General features: G+C 42.1%; 1 protein-coding gene across 2 annotated transcripts in view; it reads left to right on the top strand.

Annotated features, from left to right (window-relative positions):
* TRPC4 (transient receptor potential cation channel subfamily C member 4) overlaps positions 1 to 18,587 on the top strand; it is a 1,369,656-nt gene that overhangs the window by 630,821 nt on the left and 720,248 nt on the right. The gene's annotated exons all lie outside the window — the stretch shown is intronic.

Below are 18,587 nucleotides of genomic sequence, written 5' to 3'. Positions count from 1 at the left end.
AATGCACAACTAGATTGCTAACATTCTATATTTATTACAAAAGTGTGGAACGCCTGACGTCATCTTGATGTAATCAAAACTGTAATACCTAGAGCATTTCCTTTAGAAATTACATATATGAGAGGGTCTTATTGGCATCAAAATTATGGTTAGAGCTCTAAAAGACTAAAATAAGGACATATTTTCTGAGTTTTCAAATAGCGACAAAGAACTTTTAAATTATTTGTAATCTTATGTTTCTTTATCCAGTTGACCACTTGATTAAATGTTGCACTTAGGGGAGAGGATGTGGTGTTACTTCCAGAACTGCAGACTTTGCAACTGGGGAACCAGGTTGGAGTTTCTGCTTCAGCTCAACATTCTGTGATTCTGGTCAAATCAGTTAATCTCCCCATGTCTACAACCAAAATGAATTTGATCTTGTGTGATGTAACCGATGCTCATGTAAAGCACTCCAATACCTGACATGTCTGCACTATATAAAACTGCAAAAACACAAACAATAAGTGTTTTGCCCACTTCTGTCATTGGGCTACATGTGGGCTACATCTGGGTGATATTTGTTCTGCATTTGGGCTCTTTTGTCTCCGGTGGCCATCTTGGGAGATTTATTTGTTATGAAGTTTCCCAATTTCCTCATTTACTGCAGTCTCCTCAGTAGGAAATGCTTTCAGTTTTTTACTTTGATTCCATCAAGAAGGTATTCAGATATGTCACACATTTGCCATTAATTCTGAATGTTAGCACTCTAGTTGCTCATTAGATCACTGTAGTAAAGCTACTGCTCACCAGGCAAATCTGCTGCTGGTATTGAAAGTGCATGTTTCAGTCTGCATGTCAGAATTTTTTTATGAAATAAAAGAGGATTTCAGAAGTCAAAATGTGTTTTTCTTTCTGCAGCACTAATCATAATTTATATGGCAAAATGAACCCCCTCATTTTGTTCCTTTGTAAATTAAATGTTTTAAGTGTTACCACTTTATTCTAATCAAGATGGCTTCAGGTGTGCCATACTTTTGTCATAAGTAAGACTGCTAGCGCTCTAGTTGTTCTTTTGAACACTCTGGGAAGCTGCAGTAGAACACAAAGGAATCAACTGACAGTCTCTGCCCTTGTTGGATGTACATGTTTTACTGAGAATGTCAGAATTCATTCTCACAAGACTGAGAAAGATAATGTGAATTTACAGAAAATATGCTCTCAGTTTAGCTTATAGATCACCTTCCAAACCTCTGTGGGAAAAGCATGAGAAAATAGTTTTCTCTAAAACATGGTTCATGATATCACAGCAGAAGGCTTTTTCACATGGTAAAATCACCTTAGAACACACCCCAATTCCTAAAATGAGTATGGTACCATCAACAAATGATTTATAATGTAAATAAAGTCTTAAAACCTTCTATTAACTGCAATGCTTTTTAATGAAGTGCTATCATGTATATTGGTCCCAAGATGGCTGCCAACACTTCTTGGATGAAGTGCTGACAGCCAATCAGATCTCAGGATGAGATGTGTGGTTAGGCTCCGCCCAGATATATATATGATTTTGATTTTGATTTTCTCAGGAACTACTGAACAGATTGACACCATATATGCAAAAGGCACATGCCTGAGTTGAGGACTACCTATTTGGCAAATTTCAAGTAATTCTGTTCAGCCGTTCGGGCTGTACCGTGGACTAAAGGTCCCTATGGAAAATTGCATGGGGAAAACGTGTTTTGGGACCCCCCTTTTTTCTCAGCCCCCGCTTGACGAATCCCCCGAGACTTTCAGGGTAGGAGCGGAGCGGAGCGCCCCACCTATTTTGAAAATTTTGCGAGGATTCGTCAACCGGCGCCAAAGTTATTCCAAATAGAATGTTGCGGATTTCCTATGGAAACACGGTCCTAACTATAACTATCTACTGGCGACCGCCAGTAGATAATATATATATATATATATATATATATATATATATATATATATATTCACTGAAAAAACCATAGGTTTCAGGGGTGTTATAGTTAGCTGGACTTTTCACTTGTACAAAACCATTGAAATTCCCCCGTTATAGTTAGTTCAGCTAACTATAACTCGCGCGCCCGCAATGCACTGCTGATGACGTCACATATTACATCACTCATGACATGGTCAGTGACATCACTCATGACATCACTGATGACATCTCAAATGGCACCATTGATGACATCACTGATGACATCATCCAGTGAATGTGTGTTTTTCTGAAAATTAAATATGTTTTATATATGTATATCTCAAGGTCGATGGAAGAATAAATGGGTATATAAGTGTCTAAATGGATGATTTGTTTTTGAAAAATTGATTGTGTAACTGACTGATTAAGTGTATCATAGTGAATACATGGCTTAGTGAGTAATGTTTAAATATGTAAATATCTGTATCAGTCTCTCACTTTGTGTATAAGTGGCTGCATGGGTTGGTGAGTAGCTACATGGGTGTCTATATAGGTTATTAGTTGGTTTTTTGAGTATCAGTCTGAGTGTCTGCATGGTTCGGTGGGGGGTATTACGTAGTGCATAGGTGCATGAATGAGTGACTCACTGTTTGTATGTGTTGAACACAGCATGTGTGCAGAACTGTATGGGTGGATGAGTGTGTGTATGGGTGTGTTAGTGAGTGAATGACTGTCTCAATAGTGTCTTTATGAGTAACTACATATGTTTTAAACTAGTATATGTGACTATTGGTGTATATATGTGAGTATATGTGAGAGTGAGAGATTGAAAGAGTTCCTGTATGAATAAGTATGTGTTTCTATAAGTGATTGTTTAAAAGACTAAGTATGTGTAAGTTTCCGTAGAAGTAAGTATGGTGGTGTGTGTATAACTGTATATGCAAGTAAATGTATGTTTGATTCTTTATTAGCATGAGTGACTATGTGTGTGAGTAACTCTATGGATGAGTGGCATTGTGTAACAGGATGTATAGGTGTATGAGTACATATGATGAGTGAGTACATGTATGAGTGACTGTATAGGATTGTTGGTGAATGAGTGGATGTGTATGTGGATCTTAGAATTACTGTAGAGGTTGTTGTAACTGGTATTGGTATGTCCATTGTTTTGAAAATTTTAGTCTCTATTTTTGAATGTGTGTATCAAAGGTTATATTAGGGTGAGAGGAGGTCTGCCACTCTATCACAAGGATGATGTCATCAGTGATGTCATTTGAGATGTCATCAGTGATGTCATGAGTGATGTCACTGACCATGTCATGAGTGATGTAATATGTGACGTCATCAGCAGTGCATTGCGGGCGCGCGAGTTATAGTTAGCTGAACTAACTATAACGGGGGAATTTCAATGGTTTTGTACAAGTGAAAAGTCCAGCTAACTATAACACCCCTGAAACCTATGGTTTTTTCAGTGAATTTCTGAGGTTTTTTAAATGCTAATTCCTAACTATAACGTGCCTGAAACCTATGGTTTTTTCAGTGAATTTCAAAGGTTTTTTAAATGCTAATTTCTAACTATGCCTACAGAGATAGGACATGTGAAGAAAGAAGAAAAAATGCACAGAAAGAAACAAAAGAAGTGCAGAAAGAAGCAACAGAAGTCCTCAAATACGAAGATAAGTGCAGGAAGAAGGATAACGTGCAGAAAGAACAAAAAGAAGAGCAGAAAGAAGCCTTGTTGCAAAATCATCCTGTACCCTCAACTTTTTCAGACGGATACTGGTGGTAACTGAGTCTGACTAACCAGTCCTAGAGCCAGTGCTATGTTAAAAGACACTTAGAATACAGTGAAAACACCTACAAACACTAGGGAACATTATGCGTTGGGGTCCCCCTGTGATTAGCATGACCTCCTCTGTAAGCCCCTAGTGTATAATAGGGCATGGGGATTAAAACTACCTCTTAAAACAGGCCACAGGGCGTTTTTGCACACGTAAACTCAGGCCCCGTCCCCTCCCTTCAACACTGTGTAAACACGCCCTGTGTCCATTTTTAGTTGGGAGATTAAGTTCATTTGAATCCTGAGGGTCCCTAGGGTCCAACTAGCCCACTAGGTACCTCCAGTAAGTGCCACAGAGCTGCGTTGCAGAGAGGTGTAAAAAGTGGCACGGCCTGGACCACCTCTCTGCAATGCAGCTCAGTGGCGCTTACTGGAAGCACTTGGTGGGCTAGTTAGCCCCCAGGGGCCCTCAGTATTGAAGGGAAATTATATCCCCAATTTAAAACGTGCCATAGTGCGTGTTTGCACACGTCACCTCAGGCCCCGTCCCCTCCCTTCACCACTGTGTAAACGCGCCCTGTGGCTGTTCTAAGTTGAGAGATTAAGTCCCCCTGAATCCTAAGGGTCCCTAGGGTCAACCTAGCCCACTAGGTACCTCCAGTAAGTGCCACAGAGCTGCGTTGCAGAGAGGTGTAAAAAGTGGCACGGCCTGGACCACCTCTCTGCAATGCAGCTCAGTGGCGCTTACTGGAAGCACTTGGTGGGCTAGTTAGCCCCCAGGGGCCCTCCGTATTGAAGGGAAATTATATCCCCAATTTAAAACGTGCCATAGTGCGTGTTTGCACACGTCACCTCAGGCCCCGTCCCCTCCCTTCACCACTGTGTAAACGCGCCCTGTGGCTGTTCTAAGTTGAGAGATTAAGTCCCCCTGAATCCTAAGGGTCCCTAGGGTCAACCTAGACCACTAGGTACCTCCAGTAAGCGCCACAGAGCTGCGTTGCAGAGAGGTGTAAAAAGGGGCTTGGCCTCAGAACACCTGGCTGCAGCGCAGCTCCCTGGCGCATACTGGAGATGCCTGTTGGGGGCGCGTTTGCAGAGTGCTGCACGGAGGGGGCATGGCCTCCGGCACGATGCCAGTCTATTATTTATTTTAGTTTTTTAAGAAGGGGGGCTGTTTGGTTCCCCTTCTTATTCTAATTTATTGGCCCTGATGACCCCATCCCCCAGGGCCAGTCTCCTAATTATATTTTTTTGACCCCAATCCCCAGGGCCGGCCACTGTTTTTTATTATTTTTAAAAAATATATATTTATAGACACACCTAGGACATGCTGGACAAACCGTACGTACCTATCACCATGACGATTTGCGTGATATTCATTAAAAGGCGACTATGCATGCAATGAATCCACGTGGAATGTATTTACACCACTAGTGAAGCTCTGACATGTCTGATGCTCTACCGTGCCTAATCCTGGTAGACACCCTTGTCGTTTATTTATACAAACATGGGTAGCTATTGACGGGCACATTTAATACACATGCACACCAAGCCATTCAAAGGGGATTCCACAAAAATTCGACCAAAACTATGCAAGAAACCCCCCTCACGGTTAATAAAACACACATCCACTGCCGGATGTGTAATACTTTTTATTTTACTCTCTGGAAAGGGGACGAACATCACTTGAGAGTCACAGCGTGCTCCTGACAGAGCCCAATGCTGTGTTACACCCACCATTGCCTGCCGAGTGCCACACACCTCTGTGTTGTATTCCACTAGCTAGTGCATATGCTATGACACTCTCTAGCCCATGTGCACTGTAACACCACCCCGTGAATATGTCATGCCACACTTGTCTTCGCACGGGTTATATTGCCCCATCTAACGTGCCTTTCTCGATGCCTATGTTATAACGCACAGTGCTATGCCATACATATTACAATCTGGGATCCATATCTTTGTCACAGTGCATATGCAACGTTACACTCCCCAGCACATATTTTATATTACAACTTTAGAGACTAGTTAGGTTACACAACACTGCCCTGTGCATATTACACTCGAAGGCGCATATCGCATAGCACGCGCTAGTGCCTGTGCTATCTCGCGCTCTCCAATGAATCTGTCAATGCGCACAATGTATTGCATATTATATTTCATGCCCGGTTCATCTTATATCACACTTTTTGGTGCATAGTTTATACCATACACTATATCTAGTTTTCATTTTCAATCGTGCTCTCAGGACTATGTTCTATATAACACTGTGTTCACCTACCCTTTTCACGGGCATTACATTTTGCGATAGGGGGTGGAGGGTCAGGGGGTGTTTCTGCCAAGTGAGCCCGGAGTCAGTCACAAACGTCCTCTTCTTCCTGAATAAAAGTGAGATTATGCTGCATACTTGTTCATATTTTAAGTAGTTCGCACAGACACAATGTTTTAAAAACAATAAAGTTCCTAATACCCGCCTTCTCTGAACAGTTAGCTTGCTGCCCCATCCCCTTCCTCCCTATCCTCTGTTGTGTGAATCCATGGACTAGCCTCCTCCCTCCTGCCATGCATGGTCTGATGTGCTGCCACTGCCCTCAATTTAGTATAATGTACCAGTCCACTCCTCCTGCCCTCCATTGCCCAATTCTATGCCCCATCATTGACCTCCTGCTTAAACTCTGTGCTTAGCTTGCTGCCCCTATTCTCCTTCCCCCTGCCCTCCGATGTCTTTGTGCATGCCCCTGCTCCATCCTTTTTGCCCACCATGTCCCATGGACCTGCCACTCCTATCTACTCTGAGTGTTCTGTTGAGCTGCCACTCCCCTCCCACCTGCCTAGCATTGTCAGATGACTGTAACCTGTCCCTGCCACCTCCACCCTGCCTGTCCACATGCCATGCCCCTATCCTCTTCCTCCTGTCCTACATGGTCCATTGTACTGCCACACCCTTCTGCCCTCCCTGGTCTGTTGTGCTGCAACTGCTCCTCCTGCCTGCCCCGTGTGGTCTGTTGTGAGGTCCCTTCCCCTGAACTTTCTTGTCTGTGCACAGGTCCTGACCCTCCCTTCTATCCTCCATCGTCCTTTGTGCATGCCCCTCCACCCTCCTTCTTGCCCATCATAGCCATTGTGCTGCCACTAACCCTCCCACTTGCCATGCATGGTCTTCTGTGCTGCCATGGCCCCTCCCACCTTCCCTGTGTGGTCAGTTAGCTGCCCCTGACCCCCTCCCACCTTCCCTCCATGGTCTGTGTGTATGCCATCACAGTCTCACTGTTGCTCTTCATGGTGTGTCTTGATTCTAGTGCCCATCCTGCCTGACCTCCATGGCTATCTTGCTGCTCCTGCCCTGCCCCCTTGCCCCCAGCCCTACTCCCTCCCTCCTGGCTTGTCTGTTCCATTGTAATGCCCCTGATCCGTCCCTCCTGCCCTTTATGGTCTGTTATGCTGCAGCTTTCTCTCCTGTCTGTCCATTATGGTCAGCTAGCTACCATTGCCTCTTGCCCCTCTGTTCTCTGTTGTCCATGTGCATGGTCCTGTCCCCTCCCTCTTGCTTTCTATGGATTGTTGTGCTGCACTCCCGTCCTGCATGCCCTGTGTGGTGTATTGTGCTGCTGCAAACCCTGATGCCTGCCCTGCAGGGTCAGTTTGGTGCACCTCTCCATGTCCCTCCTGTCCTCTGTTATCCAAGTCCATGTCCCTATCCCATTTCCTTCCATGATCCAATGTACCATACTTGCGAACATTTTGAACTTGGTAAGAGGGAGATTTTGAAAAAAAACTGGGGTATTGATTTTCCCCTTTGAGTTACATTGAAAAAGAGGATATTGTAGACAGGAGACAGATCAAATAAAGCCCATTTGAGCTTAAAAACATTGGACGTTTCCTGGCTGAATCGGGTCTGTTGGCATGTATGGTTGTACTACCATTGCCTCTTCCTTCTGCCCACAATGGTCTATTACATTGCCACAGCCTTGAAGGAGGGTAGATTTTGTATCACAGGGGGCCCCTGGCCCGTTCTGTCCACACCTGAAGTATGAGACCCTTGTCCTTGCCCTGCCAGCTGCATTTGTAGGCCGTATTAAATTGACCAGCGGGTCCTGTGTTGCTATATAATTATCCTGAGACATCCTTACCACTCAGCCAGCATAAAACCCCTGTGTAGGCCCTTCTGTTCAATATGTAGGCCTCTTTGTTAAATTGACCATAGCTCTGCAATTTTAGTGTATAGCAGTCTGAAGGCAGGTCTGCGAGGCCTTCTGATCCAAACTAGTAGCCCCCACCCTACCCGAGTGCTCCGTGCTCGGTATCAAAGTTCAACATCCCCCTGAAGCTGTCGACATACAGTAGGCTGCATCCTGGACTGGTACTTGCTTCCTGGGCAGGTTTCCCGCTTTTAAGGAAGTGGCAACCGCAGAGCGTCAAGTTAGGAGAACTGAGGAGATTTTATACATGAATATATTGAATTCCCGTACAATACCCATTATTTTCTGCTTGCTCTATGGAACTTACGATAAGCGATTGGCCTGAGAGACTGACCTTTTCACCCAGTCCATTGTCAGCATTAAGTGGGTAAATGACGAAATGTCTGGTAAAATCTGCAGACGAATCTTTTGGGTAGCATACGTAGGTAGATGTAGCGTGCAAAGGAGCCCACAAAATGATATAAAAAGGGAGCACCCACAGATATCGACGGACTACCTCGCCGTCTGTATGTAGGTTAACAGGCAGTGCAGGTTTTCCCCAAGAGCTGGGAGCTCTTGTCTTCCTTTGCTTAAAATGTCTTGCTCTGCTTTGCTTGAAGTATCTTATTCTATTTCACCTATATGAAATGTCATGTTATGTTTAACCATTGTTCTCTTTACTTTTGCATTTAAAAGATTTTGTATTGTAATTGCAGGAATGCTTGCTCTAAGAGTAAACGTGAGTGTTCCTAGGTAACATTTTCCTTGGTGTAACTTGTTTCTCATGATGCATTTATAGATGTGTTTTCTCTCTCTCTCTGTCAGTACATTAATTGAGATACAGAGAATATTATGACAGCTGTATGATTATCTGGATTCTGTATTTTGTACTTTATGTCTCTATTCTGCGGTTTCTTTGAAGTTGCATCTTCTCATTAAACTGCCATTGTATTCTGCCTCCAATTCCATGTCTCATATGTCTGTTTTCTTCATTTTTGGAGCAAGCGTTCCTAGGCACCCCGGCTCAAATTAAGGTGCCCCTTTTGTCCCTGACTCACTCTCCTGCTCAGTTCTGTGGTGGCTCCCGGGGATCTGGGGACCGCCCCTAGCTTCCTTGACCCGTAATAGATCTTCCCTCCAACAGCCTCTCTTGCAAGTCCTGTATTGTTGGTTTGTTGCCCCTGCCCCCCTTTCCACTGCCCTCCATAGTCTGTTGTGCTTCCACGGCCCTTCCTGCCTGCTCAGTGTGGTTAAATTGTTGCCTTTGCACCCTCCTACCTGCCTTCAATTTTCAGAGTCCGTGCCCCTGGCCTCTGCCTCTCAACAGTATCCTAATGAACAACTAGATTGCAAACATTCTATATTTATTACAAAAGTGTGGAACGCCTGACATCATCTTGATGTAATCAAAACTGTAATACCTAGAGCATTTCCTTTAGAAATTACATATATGAGAGGGTCTTATTGGCATCAAAATTATGGTTAATGCTCTAAAAGACTAAAATAAGGACATATTTTCTGAGTTTTCAAATAGCGACAAATCACTTTTAAATTATTTGTTATCTTTATGTTTTTTTTATCCAGTTGACCACTTGATTAAATGTTGCACTTAGGGGAGAGGATGTGGTGTTACTTCCAGAACTGCAGACTTTGCAACTGGGGAACCAGGTTGAAGTTTCTGCTTCAGCTCGACATTCTGTGATTCTGGTCAAATCACTTAGTCTCCCCATGTCTACAACCAAAATGAATTTGTTCTTGTGTGATGTAACCAATGCTCATGTAAAGCACTCCAATACCTGACAAGTCTGCACTATATAACACTGCAAAAACACAAAATAATAAGTGTTTTGCACACTTCTGTCATTGGGCTATATTTGGGCTACATCTGGGTGATTTTGGGCTACATTTGGGCTCTTTTGTCTCCGGTGGCCATCTTGGGAGATTTATTTGTTATGAAGTTTCCTAATTTCCTCATGTACTGCAGTCTCCTCAGTAGGAAATGCTTTCAGTTTTTTACTTTGATTCCATCATGAAGGTATTCAGGTATGTCACACATTTGCCATAAATTCTGAATGTTAGCACTCTAGTTGCTCATTAGATCACTGTAGTAAAACTACTGCACCATGGAAGTCTGCTCCTGGTATTAAAAGTGCATGTTTCAGTCTGCATGTCAGAATTTTTTAATGAAATAGAAGAGGATTTGAGAAGTCACTCAAAATGTGCCCTCATTTTCTTTCTTCAGCATTAATCATAATTTCTATGGCAAAATGAACCTCCTCATTGTGTTCCTTTTTAAATTAAATGTTTTAAGTTTTACCAGTTTATTCCAATCAAGATGGCTTCAGGTGTGCCATACTTTTGTCATAATGACGACAGTAAGCGCTCTAGTTGTTTTTAAGAACATTCTGGGACATTCTGTCATTGGGCTATACTTGGGCTACATCTGGGTGATATTTGGGCTACATTTGGGCTCTTTTGTCTCTGGTGGCCATCTTGGGAGACTTATTTGTTATGAAATTTCCTAATTTCCTCATTTACTGCAGTCTCCTCAGTAGGAAATACTTTCAGTTTTTTACTTTGATTCCATCAAGAAGGCATTCAGATGTGTCACACATTTGCCATAAATTCAGCATGTTAGCACTCTTTTTGCTCATTAGATCACTGTAGTAAAGCTACTGCTCACCAGGGAAAACTGCTGCTGGTATTGAAAGTGCATGTTTCGGTCTGCATGTCAGAATTTTTTAATGAAATAGAAGAGGATTTGAGAAGTCACTCAAAATGTGCCCTAATTTTTCTTTCTGCAGCACTAATCATACTTTTTATGGAAAAATGAACCCCCTCATTTTGTTCCTTTTTAAATTAAATGTTTTAAGAGTTACCACTTTAATCCAAGCAAGATGGCTTCAGGTGTGCCATACGTTTATCATAAGTAGGACTGTTAGCGCTCTAGTAGTTCTTTGGAACACTCTGGGAAGCTGCAGTAGAACACAAAGGAATCAACTGACAGTCTCTGCCCTTGTTGGATGTACATGTTTTACTGAGAATGTCAGACTTCATTCTCACATGACTGAGAAAGATAATGTGAATTTACAGAAAATAAGCTCTCAGTTTAGCCTATAGATCACCTTCCAAACCTCTGTGGTAAAAGCATGAGAAAATATTTTTCTCTCAATCATGATATCCCAGCAGAAGGCTTTTTCACATGGTGAAATCACCTTAGAACATACCACAATTCCTAAAATGAGTATGGTACCATCAACAAATGATTTATAATGTAACTAAAGTCTTAAAACCTTCTATTAACTGCAATGCTTTTTAATGAGGTGCTATCATGTATATTGGTCCCAAGATGGCTGCCAACACTTCTTGGATGAAGTGCTGACAGCCAATCAGATCTCAGGATGAGATGTGTGGTTAGGCTCCGCCCACATATATATATGCTTTTAAATGCTATTTTCTCAGGAAATACTGAACAGATTTACACCAGACCTGCAAAAGGCACTTCCTTGACCTTATGGCTACCTCTCTGCCAAATTTCAAGTAATTCTGTTCAGCCGTTCGGGCTGTAGCTGTGTCTAAAGGTCCTATGGAAAAATGCATGGGGAAAACGCGTTTTGGGACCCCCCTTTTTTCTCGGCCCCTGCTTGACGAATCCCCCCGAGACTTTCAGGGTAGGAGCGGAGCGTAGCGCCCCACCTATTTTGAGAAATTCGCGAGGATTCGTCGACCGGCGCCAAAGTTATTCAAAATAGAATGTTGCGGATTTCCTATGGAAAAGGGGTCCTAACTATAACTACCTACTGGCGACCGCCAGTAGGTAATATATATATATATATATATATATTATATATATATCAATGACAATTCTCTCAATCTTAATTTCACATGTGTCACCAGTAAAGAGTCCATTGTCTTTTTGGATCTAGAACTGTACATAGAGAATGAAAAGATACAATCTAGGACGTTTAGGAAACCCACATCTGGAAATGCTATCCTCCACGCCAGTAGTTTTCATCCTTGTAACCTCATAGAAAGCATTCCATATGCTGAATGTTTAAGGATGAAGCGTAACTGTAGTACTCAAGACAGTCTGAACATCTCCACAGACAGTCTCTTTACACGATTAAAGAATAGAGGCTACAAGGCTAAAACACTGAGATTGGCGAAACAGAAATGTGACAAATTCAAAAGGGAGGAGTTAATTTTCAAGGAGAATAAACAACAAACATTGAAGATAATAGACAACACACCTAAACTAATCACTGGATATAACACCTACCACATGAATCTAAGAAAGATTTTATACAGACACTGGCCCTTAGTACGCAATGACCCTACAATTGGACCAACATGCACAAACTTTCCACAACTGACGTTCAGAAGGGCAAAGAGTATGCGACAAGAACTGGTTTGTAATGCACTTGCACTTCCCAAAGGGGGAACCTGGCTTAAACCACAGAGAGGCTTTCAGAAATGCTCAAAATGTAAGGCCTGTAAATATGGTGTAAACACCAGAACCATTCCTCTTCCCCTTAGAAAAACCCCTTTTGAAATCCGGGGAAGTTATTCTTGCAAAACGGATTTCGCTGTATATGTCCTTCGCTGTACCTGCAATAAGATGTATGTAGGTAGTACGATACACCCTGTATATGTCCGGATACTGCAGCATTTAAGAGCCATCACTAATAATGACCCGGCGTATCCGGTAGCGAGACATATAAATTTACATCATGGGGGCAGAATAGAGGAACTTTCCTATTTTGTAATTGACAGCATTGCCAAAAACATAAGGGGAGGGAACAGACAATTTAATCTGAGAAGACTTGAATCCAGATACATCATACTTCTGGATAGTAAGATCCCTAATGGGATGAATGCTGACGAGGCTTTAAATGTACATCTTTAAAAAGCCTCGCAATTTCTACCGAGCTGTGTGCTTTTCCCGTTCCTGAATTCCGATCCGTAACATGTGGATCTTTCTCTTTTTAATATAACACCCTATATTTTTCAGGCACACACCCCCCCAGGTCTCTTTTTCTTTTGATAAGTCATAGTATCCCAAGAACACCTTGCTCATCTGCCCACTTGGGCTTTGATAATGAATATAAATTCAGTATGGTGCATTAGAAACCTTAATTGGCAAAACACTTGTTAGCCGGTTTCTTCATACTTAATTGTTAAATCATTTTACACATGTACAAACACAATTCTTTAAACTGTGGTTCATTTATGCACTGGTGTACTATACCATTATCCTATGTAGATCTGAACTTACGCACAGTATATATAATATTGCTGAAGTATATTGGTGTTTACCATCAATGACTTCTCGTTTTTCATTTTCACAGTGTTTTTTTTTTAATTCATGCAAAGTGTATCTTGCTTAAATATTGCAGTTATATTTTTCTTTTCACTGTTAAGACATACCTGATATTTCTTTTATGTCTGGGGTGAGAGTTGCTTTGACAACCAAGGTGGTTTGTGCCTCGCATTTGTAAATAAAAGTAAACACTATAGAGGGACCAGATGTAATGAACAAGGCGGTTTCACCCGCCGAAACGCGTCTGGGCTTTCTCCTTTTGAAATAAACATTTCTCTTTGATGCATCGTCCCACGGTGTCAGCGCCTGTCTTTGCATGCCCTAAATTCAGGATTGGTACAATATAAAGAGACTTTTCCGGAATCTCCACGCTTACCCTCCTCGTTTTGGTGCTCCTCGCTGCCGGAATCTGTTTGGATTTATCTTTGGAACAAGGAAAACGAAGAGCCCCCCGCAGCAGACATCCCGGGACCAGAGCGCGAAACGAGCCACCTAACAGTGAGTATCCTGTCTCTCGAGAACGCCGGAGGGCGATCTGAGTCCCAGGTAAGCTCGCTTGTGTGTTGTGCTCGTAAGCGGTTTTCTGAGTCCATGTAAGGTGGCTGATGAGAGAGGTAGTCCCGTAATTGTCGTTATACGGGCAGTGGGAATCAAAGATAACTAACATTTCCAAAGGATGGCCGAGGATTGGATTAAGGAACGAGAGGCCACAGCAGTAGATATTTTCAGCGACACAGCTAATGCATCTGCTCAGCCAAACAGAAGTGGAATACCAACAGCACCGACAGGCAGCGATCTTAAAAAACTTACAACAGAATTAGAGAAATTACGTAAGCATGAAGTTTCCAAATGGTGGGAATGTACGTCTCTGAAACGATACCTCGATGTGGGCCGTATTCCAAGGGGGTTGAGGATCTTAGTGGCACCGACGTACGAGAATCCGGACCCTGCAATGTTGCAGGAATGGGCAGATAACAACGCGCAATCCTCCAGGAATATGTTACAGATCTTAATCAAATATACTACTACTGACAGAGAAAAAATATTGGTCAGGATTGAAGAAATCCACCATGAGCTTAAGAATTTAGACCAAGATGAAGTGAACAAAAGCCTTGAGGAAATTAAGACCAGAGTGATGAAACACGAACAAATTATTAAGGAACGAAAAGCCGTGAAGTTCCAAAGGGATAGAAATGACTATTTACAAGGAAGGATTTACACCTTTTCAAGGAAATTTGAGAATATCCGCCGACAACAAATGTCATCAGCAGGCACTAGTACAACAAGACTAGTTGTACCTAGTGAATCTGAACTGAGTTCGGAGATTGAATCCAATACTGAAGCAATGAGCAGTATCACTCAGACCTGCAATGCACCAACACCTGTAGAAGAATTTGTTTTTTTACGCATGGAGCGCATGATGAGCTTACGACCAAGACGAATGCGCCAAGACCAAACGCCCAAAACACAAAGTCAAAAAGGAGACGAAGGAAGGACAGGAGATGGGGTAAACACAACACAAAGAACGGGCAAACCGATATACAGAAGGAACAGACGCAGATAAATATGGACATAGACAGTCAAAGCACAGTTATAAATCTCACGAATATGGCGTTGACTAAGGAAGAAGAAAGAATCCTCTCCCTCGGCTTATCGTTCTGTACTAATACAAACTTCAATTACGCGCAAACCAGGGTAGATCTGTATAACTTTACCAGAGGACTAAAACTACGCAAACATTTTTTCAACAGCCTAAATACCAATGCTGGAGGTAATAAGGAGGTAACAACCACTCCAGGATTGGAAGGGTTAAGTGTGGCTGACATGACTATCCTGAAAGACATCACAGAACTGGCTTACAAACAAGAAGCTTGCCCTATCACCACAATGGAGGCAGCAATCAGATCAGATTTAAACATCTTGGAGACTATTCAAACACCCTTCAAACCCAAGTCTGTGTTTATACCACTTATGCCCAAGGATGGTATTGATATTTTTGCAGAAAGGGTAATCAAAGACCTCAAGGACCTGGCCATAAAGAGCAGCAGTGATTTTATCAAAACAAAACATAACGTTAGAATTGAATATGCAAATGTTATGAAGAAAATCAAGGATAGAACTGATATTGTGGTACGCTGTTCTGACAAAGGGGGAAACGTAGTTCTTTGGCCCCTAGAAATGTATAACAAGGAGGCAATGATTCAGCTACAAGACAGAGAGTGTTACAACCGCATCAGCGCTACGAGTATTATTAGCGTAAAAGAAAAATACCACAAGAATCTATATGACTGGAGATGTGGTGGACTCATTTCGAAAGCGGAGTTTGATTTTCTGAAAAATGACTACCCAATTACACCTCAACTATACCTACTCCCTAAGATACACAAGAATGCTCTGACTCCGCCCGGAAGGCCAATTATATCTACAATTGGTAGCTTGTTTGAAAACACAAGTAGATTTATCGATTATTTTCTACAACCATTTGTTAAAGAACTTCCAGCCTATGTCAGAGACACTGGTGACTTTTTGGCGAAAATTTATGATCTGTCATGGCATGATGATTATGTTCTCATGACACTTGATGTGCAAAGCCTGTACACAAGTATTAGACACAAGGATGGCCTGAATGCACTCAACCACTATTTAGGCACCAGACACATAGGGTTACATCATCACACACTCATGCTTTTACAGATGGCAGAGTGGTGTCTGGAAAATAACATCTTCATCTTTGATAGGCTACTGTACAAGCAAATGCAGGGAACTGCCATGGGTACTTGCTTCGCCCCCAGCTATGCTAATTTGCATATGGGCTGGTGGGAGGAGCAAGTACTCATGAAGGCATACGAAAGCTACTTCACGAATAATGTTATTCTGTATAAAAGATATATAGATGACATTTTTGACTTGTGGCAAGGTACTGAACAGAGTGCAATTGACTTTGTGTCTGTTATCAATTACAATTCTCTTAATCTTAATTTCACATGTGTCACCAGTAAAGAGTCCATTGTCTTTTTGGATCTAGAACTGTACATAGAGAATGAAAAGATACAATCTAGGACGTTTAGGAAACCCACATCTGGAAATGCTATCCTCCACGCCAGTAGTTTTCATCCTTGTAACCTCATCGAAAGCATTCCATATGCTGAATGTTTAAGGATGAAGCGTAACTGTAGTACTCAAGACAGTCTGAACATCTCCACAGACAGTCTCTTTACACGATTAAAGAATAGGGGCTACAAGGCTAAAACACTGAGATTGGCGAAACAGAAATGTGACAAATTCAAAAGGGAGGAGTTAATTTTCAAGGAGAATAAACAACAAACATTGAAGATAATAGACAACACACCTAGACTAATCACTGGATATAACACCTACCACATGAATCTAAGAAAGATTTTATACAGACACTGGCCCTTAGTACGCAATGACCCTACAATTGGACCAACATGCACAAAATTTCCACAACTGACGTTCAGAAGGGCAAAGAGTATGCGACAAGAACTGGTTTGTAATGCACCTGCACTTCCCAAAGGGGGAACCTGGCTTAAACCACAGAGAGGCTTTCAGAAATGCTCAAAATGTAAGGCCTGTAAATATGGTGTAAACACCAGAACCATTCCTCTTCCCCTTAGAAAAACCCCTTTTGAAATCCGGGGAAGTTATTCTTGCAAAACGGATTTCGGTGTATATGTCCTTCGCTGTACCTGCAATAAGATGTATGGAGGTAGTACGATACACCCTGTACATGTCCGGATACTGCAGCATTTAAGAGCCATCACTAATGATAACCCGGCGTATCCAGTAGCGAGACATATAAATTTACATCATGGGGGCAGAATAGAGGAACTTTCCTATTTTGTAATTGACAGCATTGCCAAAAACATAAGGGGAGGGAACAGACAATTTAATCTGAGAAGACTTGAATCCAGATACATCATACTTCTGGATAGTAAGATCCCTAATGGGATGAATGCTGACGAGGCTTTAAATGTACATCTTTAAAAAGCCTCGCAATTTCTACCGAGCTGTGTGCTTTTCCCGTTCCTGAATTCTGATCCGTAACATGTGGATCTTTCTCTTTTTAATATAACACCCTATAATTTTCAAGCACACCCCCCCAGGTCTCTTTTTCTTTTGATAAGTCATAGTATCCCAAGAACACCTTGCTCATCTGCCCACTTGGGCTTTGATAATGAATATAAATTCAGTATGGTGCATTAGAAACCTTAATTGGCAAAACACTTGTTAGCCGGTTTCTTCATACTTAATTGTTAAATCATTTTACACATGTACAAACACAATTCTTTAAACTGTGGTTCATTTATGCACTGGTGTACTATACCATTATCCTATGTAGATCTGAACTTACGCACAGTATATATAATATTGCTGAAGTATATTGGTGTTTTCCATCTATGACTTCTCGTTTTTCATTTTCACAGTGTTTTTTTTTTTAATTCATGCAAAGTGTATCTTGCTTAAATATTGCAGTTATATTTTTCTTTTCACTGTTAAGACATACCTGATATTTCTTTTATGTCTGGGGTGAGAGTTGCTTTGACAACCAAGGTGGTTTGTGCCTCGCATTTGTAAATAAAAGTAAACACTATAGAGGGACCAGATGTAGTGAACAAGGCGGTTTCACCCGCCGAAACGCGTCTGGGCTTTCTCCTTTTGAAATAAACATTTCTCTTTGATGCATCGTCCCACGGTGTCAGCGCCTGTCTTTGCATGCCCTAAATTCAGGATTGGTACAATATATATATATATATATATATATATATTACCTACTGGCGGTCGCCAGTAGGTAGTTATAGTTAGGACCACGTTTCCATAGGAAAACCTCAACATTCTATTTTGAATAACTTTGGCGCCGGTCGACGAATCCTCGCGAATTTCTCAAAATAGGTGGGGCGCTACGCTCCGCTCCTACCCTGAAAGTCTCGTGGGGATCCGTCAAGCGGGGGCTGAGATAAAAGGGGGGTCCCAAAACGCGTTTTTCCCATGCATTTTTCCATAGGACCTTTAGAACGAGCTACAGCCCGAACGGCTGAACAGAATTACTCAAAATTTTGCAGAGAGGTAGTCCCTAGGTCAAGGAAGTGCCTTTTGTAGGTTTGGTGTAAATCTGTTCAGTAGATTCTGAGAAAATAGCCTTTAAATCAATATATATATCTGAGCCCGCTTACGGTACGCTTACCGTACGCTTACGGTAAGCGTACGGTGGCGTGCGCGAGCGCGATTCTGATTGGCTCTTAGATCTTAGTAAACATTCGAATCGGCCGAAACCAGGAAGCGGCGGCCGCCATTTTGTGTATTTCACTCTGAAAAAAAAGAGTGAAAACAAGGAAAGGGGGCAATGAGGAGAGTTACAGACCCCCTAACAATTGT

The sequence above is a fragment of the Triturus cristatus genome, chromosome 8 (genome assembly GCF_964204655.1).
Source record: "Triturus cristatus chromosome 8, aTriCri1.1, whole genome shotgun sequence".
NCBI lineage: Eukaryota > Metazoa > Chordata > Amphibia > Caudata > Salamandridae > Triturus > Triturus cristatus.
Note: the sequence above shows the minus strand (reverse complement) of the source record. Positions and strands in the feature narration are given on the sequence as shown.